The sequence below is a fragment of the Meriones unguiculatus genome, chromosome 19 (genome assembly GCF_030254825.1).
Source record: "Meriones unguiculatus strain TT.TT164.6M chromosome 19, Bangor_MerUng_6.1, whole genome shotgun sequence".
NCBI classification, from domain to species: Eukaryota; Metazoa; Chordata; class Mammalia; order Rodentia; family Muridae; genus Meriones; species Meriones unguiculatus.
In genome coordinates, this window is record NC_083366.1 from 37,986,713 (window position 1) to 37,998,966 (window position 12,254).

A 12,254-nucleotide genomic window follows, 5' to 3' on the forward strand; every position below is an offset into this window, starting at 1 on the left:
TTTCATCAGTTCCTTTACTATGCCCCTTACATACAGTAACCAGTACGCTCAAGTTCACTGAACACTCTTAAAGGAGAAAAGAGGAGGGAGTTGACTTTTACCTATTCGGATTTGGTATCCTTCATCCTGACTACCACCAACTATACAGAAGCTTCAATTGCCCCACCGAGAAGCATCCCTTAAATTACTTTAACTCTAGCACTAGCCAGCCTCTGGCCTCAGCTTTGGACAATACTTCTTGACCTGGCATAAAAATGTAGTTTCTTTAGCACCCAGTGCTCATCATCTGCCAATAATTGAAGTTCCTCAGCTAGACTTTGTGGGCTTTGTTTTTGTTTTGTTTTGTTTTCAGTATTGGAAACTGAAGCCAGATCCTCACACATGCTAGGAAATTGATCTCCACTGAGTGATGTCTCCAGACCTCTTCACTTTTTATTTTGAAACTGGGTCTTACTAAGTTGCCCAAAGTATTATTGAACTTACTATGGCTCAGGTAGTGGTGACTCAGCCTCCGGATTAGGTAGCATTACAGATGTATACCACCACATGCAACTTTACACTTACGGTGAAATGCATACAGCGTGAAAGTTACCGTTTTACCCAGTTTTAGATCTCCAACCTGTTGTCATATAGTATTACTCATCATTGCCCAACCATCACCAATATTTATCTCAAGGACATCTGCTTCCTCAAATGAAATTCTGCACCTGTTCATAATTCTCTTGTCTCCCCTTCCTTGGCTCTGGCAATCACCATTCTATCTGCCTGGGCATTTACCTGTCCTGTGTGCTGCCTTTATGTGAACTCATATATTTGCCTTTTATGACTGGCTTATGTCGCTTAGCACAATGTCCTCAGGGTGCCTGTATGCTGTAACATTCCCACTCACTTGTTGAAGTGACTGTAATCTCCCTGTGTGGCTATTCTGCCCTTTGTTTATCTATTCAGGCATCAATGGACACTTGTTTTGCCCACTGGCTGTTGAATAATGGAACTATTAACTGTTATTGTGAACATGTAAGTATCTCTTCAAGATTCCTCCTCAGTTCTTCCTGGGTTTTCCCATAATGGTACTGTTGGGCCTATGCCAATTTCACTCACTTTTGAAGAGCAGCTACACTGTTTCCAGTAGCAGCTGCACCACTTTACATTCCTCCCAAACGGTTTACAGTGGCTCCAATTTCTTCACATTCTTTCCAATGGCTGTTATTTTTTGCCTTTTTAGAGTGTCAGTCCTGGCAATGGCTGTGTGGTAGTGTCTCAGCATTGTTCTCCTAACTACTCGGGTGGCTCACGCACCACAGGATGCACTCCCAGGAGGCAGCCTGCCATGCTGGTGTCCTCTAGAAAGAGGCTGAATGGAAGGAGAGAGAGTAATCCTTGGAGCTCATTCTCTGTTTCTGATATTGTCATCTGTTGAGCTGCACTGCTTGTGAGAGCTAAGAATATCTGCCATGCACAGCTCCAGTATAGAACCTGGAAGGAGATAATAAGATGACTTACAGAGTTCTAGGAGTCTCTGAATGAGAAAATTAATGGAGGAAGCTTGTGGTTTTATATCTATTTGTGCTGCACATACGGGATTTCAGAAGAATGACCATGGCTGAACAACAACAACAACAACAACAACGACATGGTGACTAAATAATTTTCTAAAAAGACCTTTTGGCAGCTAGCCTTGCAGGGGGAAGGGGGGCAAGTCAGAGCTGGGAATAAGGACTTGATGAAGTAGAAGCTACCGTTTAAAAAATGTAAGTCCCACTCACTCACCAAACAGATGAGTTATGCAGAGCATGCGAGGCACCACAGGCAATCGAAATCCCCAAGTCCTTGAATTCCAACCATTTCAGACCCATGTGCCCTAAGATAAAACATCAAAACAGTCCATCCAGTGGCTGCTGCGCCCAGCCATCGTCCCAAAGACAGGATCACGTGCTTTCCAGAAATTCCCCAACTCACAAAATCTGATCCAACCATGACAGCTAATCCCACCGCACCCCCAACCTGTTGTATACCACTTGCCTGATCCTCCCTTTAAAAATTCCCTGAGCCCACAGTGTGCAGTGTGCTTTGCAGCTATGCTAATAGGTCTAACTTTGTGGGTGACAGGTATGTTCCAGATGGTCACAGCTGAAGGATGATGATGAGTGTCAAATTGTCCAGAATACTTGAGGTCAGCTCTCTGCAATGTCATGATTTGGGGAACGGTGAAAGCCATTGTTTCTAGCCATTTATTCCTTTCTTTTATTCTTACCTTCTCCTTTCCCCTCCCCTAAGATCTTTGAATGGCCACAACTGGACACTTAGATACTTCACGTCTATTTACAAGTGTTTCTTATTGAAATCAATAATTTAATACCATAAGAAAATTCTCAAGTTGACCTGAGAATAAAGCAACCAAAACTACATTAAAATATTTTCTCTCCTAAGACTCATTAAGGAGATGAGAAGAAATCACTAGAGTCACCTGTTGTGACATCCCAGTGTAATAGTTAACCAGTTTTCTGCTTTTGAGTAATACTTCCACTATTTGTTGCCCTTTTCCTTGCCATTTTTCCTTAAGTTATATACTGTAATAAAACAGAAGAGTGAGAGAATTGTGCCAAGTGAGCCACAGGGCCCCCTCTCCCTGTAGCTGTGTCTTGACTAACCATCCAGGAGAGTGTTGACTCAGCTTTCCCAAGTTCAAGGCCAAGAAAAAGAAGGTCCCGGATTTCTTTTACTCATTCCCCTTCCATTCCCACTTCTCCTTTATCTCTAGAATCTGTTTAATGCTCTAGAAAGAATGCCAGCCCTTTTGAGTATCCTGGGGAAAGAGGCAGACTGTCTCTTTCACACCCCATACCATCTTTCCTCCTCCTGCAATGTGGCTTTGAGAGAAGTCTTGTGTTCTTGATTCCCCTTTCCTCTGCCTAGAGCTGACCGGTGTAGCAAAGGCCAACCAATCTCTTTATGAGAAATTTAGACCAAGATCTAAAATGTTGGCCCCGAAACATGTAAACTTACAAGCCCAAAACACAAGATAGTTCAAGGCCTTGGAGAAAAACAAAACAAAAACTTTGAGAAAACACAGAGGACTCACTTTGAACTGGTTACTTTGGGCCTATTTCTGATGATAGTTGACACAGTCCTTCCTGTGTATGGTCTGGTGACAAGAACCTGTTGACATTGCACCCACCGTCAAGAAGCATTCAGCTCACTGATCTTTTTTTCTCTACTCTACAACCCCTGGTGGCCCACATTTGGATTGGGGAGTCTTCTCCGCTCAATTAAATCTCTCTGGAAATATCCACACATGAATGTCCAGAGTTGTGTCGCTTAGGCATTTCTAAAATTCAGTCACGTTGATGATGAATAATAATCATCACAAGCACACTCTTAGCTAACACCCAAACACATCATTTTTAAACCTTTATGTCTCAATCCTGCTCTCATTGTCTCATAGCCATGTCGTATTGCAAGAATGTTTTTGTTCCAATTTCAAAATCATGCATAGTCTCAGAAAATGGTTCTCAACCTTCTTAATGCTATGACCATTTAGTACAGTTTCTCATGTTGTGGTGACCTCCCAACAATGAAATTATTTACATTGCTACTTCATAACTGTAATTTTGCTGTTGTTATGAATTTTAATGTAAATATCTGATATGCTGGATGGGCTTAGGTGACCTCTTTGGAAAGTTCATTTGACTCCCCAAAAAGTGTGACCCACAGATTGAGAATGCCTGGTTTAACAGTTTTAATGCTGTTCAAAAGTCCAAAATCTCTTCTGAGAGCCCCTAATTGTGATCCCCTATAAAGTAAGATTTAAAAATTATGTGTTATTGGAACATAGCAGACCATTCCATTTACAAAAGTAAGGGCCAGGAAGAGAGCAAAAAAGAGATTGGATTAAATCAATACTGAACCAAGCAGAGAAAAAAACAAACTCTTCAGGCCCTTGTCCAATACCATGCCCTGACCAGTGGGGCTTCAACGTGTGTTCCTAAGGAAGGAGAATGGAAGGAATGGGGGGGAGGGGACGAGAAGCACAAGGAAGGAAGCCAAGTCTGTTTGTCTGATCAAGGCTTCCATTTATTAGAAATTTGTACCCAACTTATATAGGGAGAAGACAGGAAAGGGGGAAGGTTAATTTACTGCTGCAGGAGATAGGAAGAGTACTTTCATGGGTTAAATATTGCACCTGCAAGATGCCATAAGGATGTTTTCTTAAAATATCTCACGGATGCTCTAAAACTAACAGACGGATGTTCTCATAATCTATCACCCATGATTTCGGGTCCTAGGTAACTCTTCAACTAAATAGCTTAAGGTCTCCACTAAATGACCTTTGCTCACTACTTGGCTTTGGCTTCAGTAAATAGCTTTGTCTCCACTAGATAGCTTTGGCTCACTGTTTTTGGCTTCAGTAGATAGCTTTGGCTCCCGGCAATACCAGATGCTCATGGTGGCATCATCTGAACTCCAATAGGTTTGGGTATCCCTGCCTCTCAAGTTCTGCTCTGTGCAGTATATATAGTCTCCTCTTGAGCCAACTGACCTTGGTACCTTCAGCTTTCCTCATCAGCCCTTTTTGGGTTCTAACATTTTCAGTATCCTTGGGGTCTCCATTGCAATTTGGGGTTCACTCTTACACATTTGTGCAATGACCTCTTAGAGCCTTTCTGCTTGGAATGCAACTTTGCCACACACTTCCTGGTTTCAGTGGCTTTCTTAATGTAGCCCAAGCCTCCATGAGCTTGTGTTTCTTACATTTTGTACATCTGCAAAGCCTTAAGGCTGATGCTTACTATGTTCCCTGCTACCTCAGAATGTTATCTGGTTCTCTTTTACAATAGCTATGCTGGCCCCTGTGTGCCTTAACTAGCTGAATGTAGAAAATATTTCCCAAAGCTGTTGTTTTGAGCAGGGAACCTCTTTGGTAGCATTCTCTCTGCTGTCAAATAGAAATAGCACAGATCCTTTGAAGGGCGGTAGGCTTGCCATTAAGGAATCTTTATTGTGCAGACCACAACGTGTTCCTTTAATGATACTGTTGTGTGACTTTCCCTGGGGAAACCTGAACAAATGTCCATTTACCCAGATATGATACTAACAACAGACTAAAGTAATGATTCTACCAAAGTCTAAATTGGCAAACCAGTGAGTTCTTTGGGCTCAAATTCACAGCATGGGTAAGGGATACCTACAGGAGCACGGATGACTCAAACATAGCCACATCACTGGAAAGCCCACTCTGATATAGGTGATAGCTATGAGAGCTGCATCCCCAGATATCCTGGCAGGACTTGCAGATAGCTTAGATGAGCATCTTCTCCATTCAGTAACCGTTAAATTCTCATACAACCTTGAGAAAGGGCCTTGCGAATTTTGTATGCTTCACTAAATTCCTGAAACTTATGGATTTTGTTTACTTCCTGCATCTTATTACACTCTCTTTCTCCCTTTGGCAGTGGATGTTTTAATTCAGAAGAAATCATTACCTAACGGATGCTAATGTTTTTAGTAATTACATCAGGTTTTTCATCACTTGCCTTATCTGCAACTTTAAACTTGCTCAAACATCCTTTAAAAATATCAAACTATATTTTTTTCACATGGTTTTGCTTCTTCTCTTTGTAACTCTGACCAAAGGCAATCAGCAGTGGCCATACCACAGCCTGCATGCTATCTTCTTGACATTTCTGTAGCCCATTACTATTGAATTTAGTTTCAATCAAATTTTTTCAGGGCACAGTCAAAGTCCTGCTGGCCGTGTAACTAGAATGTAACCTAAATAGTTTCCAGCTGAGTTCCTAAGTCCTTGTCCCCTCTAAAACCACAGAAGACAGGCTTCCACTGTCTGTACAATTCCAACATTTCAAATTTCTACTAGAATGGACAGTTAAGTCTGTTTACAGCACTCAAGGCCTCTCTAGTTCACACCTTCAAATTCTTCTAAATTCCTCTCTCAATGGAACCCCCAAAGGCTTATGAGCCACATACAGATTTAACACAGAGGATGGCAGCTCCTTGGTACCAATTTTCTGCATTAGTTACCTTTTTCTTGTTGTGACAAATTACCTGAAGGAAAAAAAAAATTCAGGAAGTTCATGTCAGAGACAGTCCCTGTTCCCATTAGTATGGAACCCACTTGGACACTGAACTGTCATGGGCTACATCTGTGCAGGGGTTCAAGGTTATCTCCATGCATGGTCCTTTGTTGGAGTATCAGTCTCAGAAAAGACCCCTGTGCCCAGATTTTTTGGTTCTGTTGCCAGGCCACAGAGAAAGACAATGCAGCCACTCCTGATGAGAGCTAATAGACTAGGATCAGAAGGAAGGAAAGGAAGACCTCCCCTATCAGTGGACTTGGGGAGAGCCATGTGTGCAGAAAGGGGAGGGAGGAAAGGATTGAGAGGGTTTCTTCCTGCTTACGATTCTTGAGTTGAACAGCCTCTCCTGGTTCTGCGTTCTCTCTTTGTGGGTTTCTTTCAGGAACCTCAGCCCTCTGGACTCAGTCACTCATAAATTTGACCAAGAGATGACACTTGAGGACAGGGTCCATCCATTCTAGATACCTTGTCTTTGCTTCCACATGTACTGAGCTCCAAAATTCTATAAATGGCCTGGCTGCTTAGGTTAATAAGATGTGACTTCTTTATTTCCTGCTAATGATAGAAGTCTTTCTTTTATCTTGTAGGCAACCAGCATGAAGGGTATGATTATAAATGGGATATCATAACACTATTTGTTATCAAAAGTCACTGTGAAAGCTTTGTTGGAATCTGCTATAGGCATATTAAGGCTCTCGAAGGCTTTTTGATAACAATTTCTTCACACATTCATTCATCATTCACTTAGTTAATACTAATGGAACATGATCCACATAGCAGCTAGGTCTGGGTGATGAGGAGACCAGATGCCCAGTAGGTAATAAACAGTCCCCGTGCTCTTGTGGGGTTAATCTGTCTGATCCTACTCTCTTCATCCATGATATGAGGTAATGATACCTGTCAGGTAACCTGCACATCTGATCTTACTTCTAGTTTAACCTTTCATCCCACCAAAATTAGATCATATGAGTGTTCTGTTCTGATTACAATAAATTACAAAATTATGCTAAAACTCAGACTTCTCTTACATATTTGGATGTCTGAAATCCAAAAGGTTCTTGAAGACCAAAATCAAAGTATTGGCATATCTGGGTTCTGAGATGTTCAGAGAAGGACTACTCTACTTTCAGAGACCACCCATATTTCTTGGCCCACAGTACCTTTTTTTCTATGCTCCAAGCTGTTTTCCTGACCTCATCTTCTACTCTTATTGAGGCTCTTCTGGCTCTTTTAATAATGCTGTTTGAGCTATTGACGTAGCATGTACAAGATCCTGTGTTTAACTCCCCAAACTACTGGAATAACAATGCCTGAAATTGATAGTCTCCTGACTTTAAGACAGAAATTAATCTAAAATCAACAAGTAATTCTTTTTTGCCAGATAAGCAAATATGTTTGTAGATTCCAGGTTAGTACATAAACATCTTTGGGGAGATAATGTACAGGTTCTCACATTGACTAATAACTTCCATGACCAGTTATAAGATAATGTCACCATTACAGCCTCACAAAGCACCCCAGCCACAGCTGCCTTCAGTAGATTTCCTCAAAAACGAAAAGAGGAATGCAACCTTGCACTGAAGAATATGGTTAAATATGTGAAATTACACATACAGAGGAGCATGGTTTTTGTTTTTGTTTTTTTTTTTTTTTCTGTCCAAAACTAGAAAGAAGAAATGAAGGGAACTCAACTGCAGGGCATCTAGCTTGCAAAAAGAAAACCAGAACTTGGGCTGCAATTTTCCCACAACCAAGATCAACTCATCAGCACAGACATGTGCTCTCTGCTGATCTTGCTCAACAAGAAGCACATATTCCACAATCTAACAGCATGCCAAGGGATTTCACACAATGTCTTCACCTGAATTACTAACTTTAAAGACAGGAATCTCATTCATGTAAGTTTCACATGTGTGACATAGAGAAAATGTACTTAAGGAAAGTAAGGCCTTCCAGGCCAAGAGTTCTTGGCGAGGTGAGATTCCTCAGCTCTTAGAACAGTGGTTCTCAACCTGTGGATTGAAAATCCTGCATAGCAGATATTATGTTATGATTCATAGCAGTAGGAAAATTACAGTTATGTAGTAGCAACAAAATAATTTTCTAATTTGGAGGTCACCATAACATGAGGAACCACATTAAAGGGTCATAGCACTAGGAAGGTTAAGAACTACTTCCTAAGAAGATAAGATTTAAAAAAAAAATCACATGTAACTTTGGTTGCAAGACATACAGAAAGCAAACTAAAAATGACCTGGGTACTTCCTCCTTGTTGGTAGCTTTCACGGTGCCAGAAGGTGCTATGTAGACCACTAAAGAAGAAAATCACCTATGGGCTTACTCAGTGGTGGACCCCAAATGCTCGAATGCTAGACTATTTACCCACCAGCCAAGATATCCACAACCAAAATGGTATCAGAAATGCTATTGGAGTAACCCAACATTTTCCATTTGGATTTAAAGCTTATTCCACCGGAATAAGTTTATTCATGTCTGGTGCTATAAAATCTGGTCAAGAGCCCATGGCTGGGAAAGTTATAGGTTCTACAGGAAAAATATACATCTGTTGTTTTTCTAGATAGACATGTTGTCAACTGCCTTCTAAATTTTTAATGTTAGCCTTGGGTTTCAGCCTTGGCCAGAGAACCTACTCTTTTCAGTGGGCAGCAGTTACCATGGACTCATAACTGGCCAAATGCTGAGAAGAAGTGACTGTTGAGTTCCCAGCTCTAAATCACCCCAAACCTCAAGGAACATCACAGAAGAGGAGGAAGAAAGAGTGTAAGAGCCAGAGGATAGGAAGAGGGATGGGGAAAGCTGTCTCCTAGATATAACACAGTCATTGCCATTGTGAACTCAAGCCAGTTATGGTTACCTGCATGTGATTGAGCCCATCAAGGTTCCATCATAGATGGGGGAGGAGCAAGTTAGGCCTCATTTCACTGATGAGCTACTGCAGTCAGCAGTGTGTGGAAGAGGGAGAATAAGTCTACTTCAGAGCTGTAGCCACTGGCAAGTTGCCCATGATCCAGGAAATAACCTCACCGACATGCACTTACTAGAAATTAAACTCTGTGGGCTATACTTTTTAGAAGATACAAAGGTGGGAGAGGAAATGTGCTAAAATGAGGCCTCCAGAGAGAGTAGGAAGGAGGGGTGGGAAGGAAATGTTCAATGAATATGATCAAAATATAATAAATTACTGTAGTGTTTGTATGCCATTACATGCATGTATGTAAAAAATAATTTAAAATTACTTTAAAGTTTTATGTACTTAAAAGAGACAAATAGCTTTCCTAATATTGTCAGAGTGGTTTGTGACTCTAAAATATAAAATGCATTTTATGAATAATTATGAATAGATTAAAAGGCCTAGTGATTAGTTTTTTGCAAGAGGGTCTTTTGTTTTCTTCTAGCACATGCTGCAAACAGCACAGTAATCATCCTGAACAGAGGTGCTAAAGGCCAGCCTCAGCTACAGCAAAAGATACTGCAGCCCAGATTCAGCTGTTTGTGGCAGCAATGGGCTCCTGAGTGTCCTAGGGTCAGGATTTGCATGTACCTGTCAACTCTGATTATGTGACTAAATAGTGACAAAATGCAAAAGTGATTCAACTACTTGAAATCAATCAATTTTCCAGATTGCACCAGTAGTCAACAGTAATGGCAGAAATCTATGTAAATTTTCTTAACATTCATGTCTGTAACAATGCCGGCCTGGAAATAATCAATAAATGTGCATTGAGTAAATGAATCAATACCGTTTTCTAGCACCTTGTGAAGGCTGTTGAGCCAATTAATTTAGGCCTGTTTTTTTTGTTTGTTTTCACATTATATACATATATACTCTATATGTATATAAGATACAAATATATGTATATAAGGAAGATAAGGTATATATCTTATATTACATATGTATGATACTTATATACATAAAGTATATGTGTATATGTAAGTCATATATCTTAAATACCTCATATATGAGATCATATATATGTATACATACTTACATATATACTGACATTAACACAAATCACAACTTTTATGCATAATAATTTTAATACTGAAAGTCTAAAAGATGTTCACTGAAACATTTTTACCATTTCAGTGTACAATTCCCTTGAGTTTATATTAAAATTCACATATGGAAGGAAATGAGGAAGAAGGGTCAGTTCTGATTCTTTTCATTCATCACCTTACAATGCAGGACGTTTGACCGTGTGGGAGCACAATGTCTACATTTTGAGTTGTCAGTGACAGGACAAAAGTCTCTGTTGTCAGCGGCTAAGAACATTCCATTTCCCTACACAGGAGCCGGCAAGCACGCCGCACACCTGTGTCTGATCACTCCGATGCTGAACTCTCAAAGCTGTTGGGATTAGGCATTTGGGTGTAAACCAGTGCAGATCGCTTCTACACATGTATCTTCATGTAGGCCCTTCTAAGAAGCTGCCTTCCAATCTATATTGTTTTTGAAACCTAAGCAATTCCTCATATCAAAGAATGGCAGGAAATCTTTTAAACCACAAGTAAGATTTCTTATTTTAAGGCTGAGGCCACAGGCATTCTTCACCGGTACAGAAAAGAAATCTCAAGTAACTGAATCGAATTTCTGCTTGGGTGTTTTACTCACACTGCTCAGTTTGTAGTGAGATGTCTTCCTAAGAGTCACTCCCTGGAAGACATCAGATGGGCCATTATATTTTCATGAGCTACGAAGAGTGAGTCACAGAGGCAACAGCACTCTGACAGTGTGTGGCAAAGCGCGGGTGCCATTAGCATGAGGATGAGGAGTTACCAGGTAATAAGCAACATAATGACTGACCTTTCAGGCTTTACCACGAATTCCTAATGACGTCTCTGACTTGGAGTGACTCCAGCATTTGGGACATCCTAACTCAGAAACTATCAGCTGCAAACAAATCAAGTAACTAAAAATCCAGGTATCCCCTGGACTTCAGCTGTGAAAACCAGTGAGATGGAACCAATCCCGAGCCCAGATGGACAAGGGGAGGTCACCTGAACACTGCTACTGAGGTGATATTCTACCAGGAAAAATATCCAACTTGACATAGCCACACCTTATCTGAAGGAGTCTCAGTTAAGAATTACCTCGCTCACACTGCCCTGTGGTCATGTCTGTGGGACATTTTTCATTGCTAATTGATATAAGAGAGCTCAGTCTACTGAGGACAGTACCACCCCTGGTAGCCCTCTTCTTGGGTTGTATAAGAAAGCTAGAGGGCAAGCCAGTAAGCTGTGTTCCTCTAGAGTTTGTGCTTCAAACTCTCTCCTTGAGTTCTGGCTTTGGCTTCCCTCAATGAAGGAGTGGAACATAAAAGTTGAATAAACCTCCTCGAAGTTGCTTCAGGATGCTTGCTCATGGTATTCACCACATCAGCAAAAACAAACTGGAACCCATGAAAAGACAGGTGGGTGGGAAAGATGTCGTTTGAGAAGTCAGGCCCCTCCACTGAGATTTCAGCAACACTGGTGGTATCAGGTAGCCTCCTAGGCTTCATGGGAAAGGACGAGAGTTTGGTGGCGGCAGAAATCTAGTAAAAGGAGGATTGCACTTGTTTGGCAGGAGCTGAAGCAGTCATAGGCAGATCCTGAGTCAGTAGTCCGGAGCTCCCTGCAAAGAGACTGACCATTTCAGTCTCTAGCATGAATAGTTGACATGCCTTCCTGCTCTGGATTGAATCAGATGAGGGCCCAGGGCTACCTTTTTCTATCTGTGACTAACCAACGAGGTTAGTCGAACTTTGACCTTTGCCTAGTGGCAAAACCCAAGCATAATGTCCACATATATAGAAGTAAAAGAAACGATTTGGTAATTGTTTTACTAAGGCATATCAAAAGAATAGCTTTCCACATTGTGGAATTTAACAGCCACATAGATTTTTTTTTTTTAAATGTAGGTTCTTTCATTCTGATTGTAATTTGGCATGTGATTTCTATTCAGCCAACAATTTTGATCTTACTTTTATATCCTCTTGCAAAATATTTACTCAGTTGAAGTGTGAATGACTAATATGTTGGTCCTTTAGAACGAGTGGGAAGTGAGAGCACTTGAAGGAACATGAAAGGACACAGCAGAGTTAAGTTCAGCTTCAGAATCAGGAACAGGCCTTCCACCCTGTCGTCTGTTCCTGTAGT